Source organism: Montipora capricornis, chromosome 14, assembly GCF_036669925.1.
Source record: "Montipora capricornis isolate CH-2021 chromosome 14, ASM3666992v2, whole genome shotgun sequence".
Classification (NCBI taxonomy): Eukaryota; Metazoa; Cnidaria; class Anthozoa; order Scleractinia; family Acroporidae; genus Montipora; species Montipora capricornis.
Genome location: NC_090896.1, coordinates 6,300,821 through 6,306,337, shown reverse-complemented (window position 1 = coordinate 6,306,337; position 5,517 = coordinate 6,300,821). Strand labels below are relative to the sequence as shown.

At 38.4% G+C, this 5,517-nt stretch overlaps 1 long non-coding RNA gene across 2 annotated transcripts; it reads right to left on the bottom strand.

Moving 5' to 3' along the window:
• Positions 1-672: 672 nt before the first annotated feature.
• LOC138033495 (uncharacterized) lies at positions 673-4,947 on the bottom strand. Of its 2 annotated transcripts, none has more exons than XR_011128611.1 (3): positions 4,805-4,947; positions 2,700-2,796; positions 673-1,847 (listed from the first exon to the last, which is right to left on the bottom strand). It is a non-coding gene; the product is annotated as an uncharacterized lncRNA (long non-coding RNA). The 2 variants fall into 2 exon arrangements; XR_011128612.1 differs by having other exon boundaries at positions 1,840-1,957.
• Positions 4,948-5,517: the final 570 nt, after the last annotated feature.

The window sequence follows — 5,517 nt, the reverse complement described above, 5'->3', positions numbered from 1 at the left end:
ATTTACAAATACATACTAAAGATTTGTTCATACTGAACTTAAGGAAACTCTCCCACACAATTTCAAGAGATTGACTGTGATCTGCTCCGCGGTTCTGCGCCAGTTTCAAAGGACTGCCTACTCTTCTGCACGTGATTTAGGTAAAAATTCTGCTTTTACGAGCCAGAAGGCCCAATTGGGCAGGCACTTATCTCCGGTTTCTGTAGCATGAAGCGACTCGGAGTATTTCTACTCCCCCCTGGATGGGATGCTAGTTCATCGCAGGGTTACCCCCTGCATTAAATTCGCCGGTACCCATTTATACACGTGGGTGGAGAGAGGCACCGTGAGAGTAAAGTGTCTTGCCCAAGAACACAACACAATGTCCCCGGCCAGGACCCGAACCCGGACCATTCGATCTGGAGTCGAGCGCACTAGTCTATTCAACAAAATAGTCAACATGACTTCACTATCATGACTCCTTAGGCTGATGATGAGATAGTTCTTACATTGAGAAAACAATGGGTTACACAGCATTTCAATGGCTGCTCCCCTTTTATAGAACAAGTTACCCAGGTCTGCACGGGAAGAAAGGAACTTAGAATCTTTTAAGACTATAATTAAAACACTTTTATACAAGGAATCATTTCAGTTATCTCATTACTTTTCCTAAATCCATTATTATTTTAGAAGTTCGTCTACCGTGGTTATTATTCTATATTAAATTTTTAAATGTAAATAGTTTGTTAGCTTTATTGAAAGATTTGTAAGATTTACATTAGAGGAGTAAGTTTAGTCATTAAGTTATACACTATTGTGATGCGCTTTTGAATATTGTATAGAGAAGGCGCAATATAAGTAACAAATATTATTATTATTTTATTACAATGTTGCAGATTGCCTTTTTGGGGTGCTACTCCGGTTTTCCCCTCTCCTAAAAAACCAACATTTGACTCGATTTGCTTTAAGTGTTAATTTCACTTTACAGTGTCCACAATTAGTGCAAAACAAATCAGGGCCGTAGGCAAAAAAAAAAAATTATGACAGAGGCAATGTTCATGGTTAAATTCTCTTCGTAGACATTTCAGGTGTTTATGATGAGTACATTTTAAAGATAACACTGAAATCACGCTTCATTTAAAAAACAAATACAAAAAATGACCGAGGCAAGTGCCTCGGTTTGCCTCATACTGGCTACGGCCCTGCAAATAGACACTTACATAAATTCCCTTTACTTTACTTTCCTTTTCGTCTACCTATGCTGCTTTCACACTGGTTCAATTAACTCACAGCTGTGTTTACTTCTTCCCGAAGGATGTGGCTATTGTCTGTGTTAGATGGTAGTAGAACCTTCAATACGACTGAATCTCGCGTGGTTTGCGCTGGGATTGTACTGGTCTTAGATGCATTGTATTGTTTGTTTTGTTGCTTTATGCAGATTCTATAAATCGACAAATAGGTTTAGATACACACACTGCACGCAAATAGTCGAGCCAGTCTAGCTATAAGCACGTAGTGCATATATTCTACCGTCCTATCTTCTTAGATTGTCCTATCTTCTTTCAAGCAGTTTAATTTCCACTTTAAGCTTTGTCCTAAATGGTGTTGAGTTGTGATATTTCGATCACTGCTGAGTTTGATGGGTCGTTGCCTTTGTCACTTTCGTCGAGAGTCATTAGTACTCTTGCCTCTAAAGGTTTCCTCAACCCCTTAAGTACCTTCAGCTTTTTTCGAGCTCAAATTTAATCCATGTCATGCCCTGTTTGCTGATCTTCTTTGGAAAGAGTCCAGAATTTATCGACGCATGGTCATATGAAGTCTCTTCCATTGCCAGCACCTGGAAGCTGCTATTCGTGGCGTAGTTTATACTGCAACATAAGCGCCGTTTTACCATGATTCAACCGATCTTATTCCTGGTTTGGGTGCCGATCTCGGTTACCACAAATTGCTTTTTAGGATGCACTTCAATGCCTATCAGCTAAAAAATATTGTAGGATGGAAATTCAAGGACGCTTGAGCCTCTTTCTCCACTTTAACTACGCACTACGAGGATGTCTTTCATTAGGACAAGGTCTAACACTTGCACTACTTGGCTGTATAAGTCAAATGTTGAGACGTACTCCTGAACAATAGTGGAGGGGTTGCTCTCAAACAGACGGTGATGAACTTGCAAAAAATAAGCCGTTGTACGAGGCAAAACCAGATCCATTTCCATAAAGCACAAAAGGCGTTTATATCTTACTGAATCCCTCTCTCAACTTACGGTCTCACGCATGTAATGGTTCTTATCACGACTTGTTTTGGACAAGTGAATTGCCATTCACTCGGTTTTCAAGCCTTGCCGATTATGTAACGCAAGACGATAACTCGTTTATGGGGGCCTTTTCATGGATGACAGCGCTAAGATTAGATCGGTCGATACTTATTTAAAAAAAAGCCATTAATTATTCTAAGATGCAAAGCACAATCTGTAAAAAACTGAAAGATAACGCTCGAGAGCTGACTGTTCAAACCGCCCAAAAAATTCAGCACCGGGAGGTAAACTTTTTTAAAAAGTGAATCGTTTTAGCAAATAGCCGCGATACACGATGAACTACATGCAACTCTCGATTAAACCTAATCCAGTGCTACAAAAATTTCACCTTGTTTGGCATTCTTTAAGAAATGACTCGTGAAAGCCACTAGCCTACCACACTTGTAGAATGAACTTATCAACTGACCTTTTGCTGACTTTAAGGCCATTATCTTCCGCTTCTTCCCTGCATGTTCTTCGTGACTGCTTTCAACATTGCCCATCACATGTGCTGTCACTTTTGTCTGAAACGAGGAATTGATCAAACATAAAATTGTCCCCGTAAAAAAACAATGAGAACCGGGGTCAGCACAGCAGTGAAAGCACTCGGCTTCGACTTCGTTTCGTGGACTCAAGGCCATATGTCAGAGGAGATTGTTGGTCCTCTTCACTCCCGGGTACTCCGATTTTCCCCTCCCGTCAAAAATGTGTTTGTGAGTTAATTTACAATCCTACCCTAACCCTCGCAAAGTAAATGAGACCCCGATTACCTAAGCCACAATTACCTTGTGCTTAGCCGGATGAACTTGAGACTGATAAATTGATTATTGTTTCTACAATTAATATTATTATTATTATTATTATTATCATCATCATCGTCATCGTCATCATCATCAGGGAGCTTAAGCACGCGCATTTTTGAGACGCGGACGGCAACCGGAAGTCAGCCGTTTCCCCTCTTAACTTGTCGCCACACAACCACTTTTATATTGCTAAGAATAGTTTCTCCATTAGAGATGATTGACAATTGATTGATGATTGATTAGAGATGATTGACAAGTCTCTAGTATAAAAATCTGGGGGACAACACTGTCCTGGCACGAGAAATGTCCTCTTCCGGTTGCCTTCCGCTTCTAAAAACGCGCGTGCTTAAGGTCGCTATTGTCATCAAAAGAGGCAGCGTGATCCAATAGTTAGGGCGTTGGGTTTGCACGTGGTTGCTCTGGGTTGAAACCCCGTCATGTTCTGACCTCTGGTTTGGATTTGTTTCCTGTTGTCCCAGATTCAACTCTACCACGCTTTTTAAATAGCCAATTGGTTGCCTCCTGCCAGTTGGGGCAGTTAAGTTTGAATTGTTTCTTTCACATTATTAAAAGTGGAGTGCCTATGAGCCAGCGTGATAGCTAAATGCATTCACTATATTAAACAAAGCATTTACATTTTTGCATCTACATTTATATCATTATTGTCATCATCATAAAAGTCATATCTTCATAGTATTTCATCAGTATCTATATAATAAATAAGTAGAGCCACTTCTCTGTATGTGACTGGGCGATATACCATTCATAACAAATCGAAAGTGGTTCAGCGTTATCTGTACTCTTATTGACAACAATGTTCGTCATCACAGTGGTCAAAAGGTTGCGACTCGTGAGTCCTCAACAAATTTGAACCACTTTCGATTTTTTTGCCACAATATTCAACGCCAAAGAAAGTTTTTATGTCAGAGCGTGACCAAAATCATGACACGAAGAAAGAGCAAGCGTTGTTTATAACTTTCTCGCAATATAATTGGTTTATTTTCCAAAATGGGCGTTCCTGATTGGCTATTACATTGCGTGACAAAATGACGCGAGCATTACGTGTACAGCCTTGTCTAGACTCTCATCGATAATGGCAAATTAGCCAATCAGATTGCGAGATTAGCAATTGTGGTAAAAATTATTATTGTAATATTCACAGTGATGGGATACCTAGGAATATTGAAGTTAATAAATAAATAAATAAATAAATAATAAATGAATATAAAGATTAATGAATATATAAATAAGTGTTATGTAGTATGGGGAAGTCAATCTTTAGAGTATGGAAATGAAATCCTAAAGTACAATAAAGCAAACAAACTATTACTGCGCAGTGTGCTGTGTACTGATTTGTCATAGTAAATAAGGAACTGTATTGTGTTTATTTCATGATAAGTCTATTATCATCTTTAACCTGCTTATATTATTCCTTCATGCAAAAATGATTACTATAAAAAGTTGCAAAACAAATATTAATTATAAGATAAATCTGCATTATACAATACATAGTTTTCTTCAAAAACAAGTATTATATCCATAGATATGATATGACATAAAATAAGTCGTGATAATGACTTCATGGCTGGTATTTTACACTGCACTAGCATAAATTAACTGAAATATCATGTTTATCTTGTGTGATATTAGGTAGTTTATTACACCGCAAATCAAGCACGACTTGATGGAGACAAGAAATACGAGTTACATACAATTGTTGTCAAAATACCTGTTAAGCATTCGTTGTAAAACACCATGAAATTTTCTTCCTCGATCGAGTGTCCTGCACGCCATTTTGTAATCATCAGCTAAACCCTTTGATAACATGATATAGACGGAACCTCGACCATAACGTTTTTGACAAGACCTCCATTAAACATCTCTCCAACATGGGAATCATTTCTTTAGGAAAAAAAAGCCACGAAAATGGGGTAAATCTCGAAAATTGTGTTTCGCCTTAGCGTTTCTTGAGTTTGAACATGGCAGGAAAAAAACTGCATAATTTAGAATTAATTAGCAATTCAATTTTACAGCCAGAATACGAATTCCTCCGGCATGTTGTTTCTTTTCAAATGTAAATTTGAAGCCATTTGGAAGAGAAAGTACGTTTTTACCTTATCCAATGAACACAGACAATAAGAGATCGTCCTTCTAATAAGACACGGAAGAAATATTTTTCTCCTCGTGGCCCCCTTGTGTAGCAAGCTAATTATGTATTATTACCACTTATGCCATCGAACGATGCCATGAACGATCTTCCTGTATTTCATCTTTTAACCTAAAAACTACGAATCACTTTGAGAGATTTATGGATGACACCTTGCGTATCCAGCAACATGGCAGCTGGAGAAAATGTTATCGTGAACAAAGTGTAGTTCGCACCCTTCACCTTCAGTGTTACCTCTTCCCATTTCCTTCTTTTCATGCATTCTTTCTCCCCTT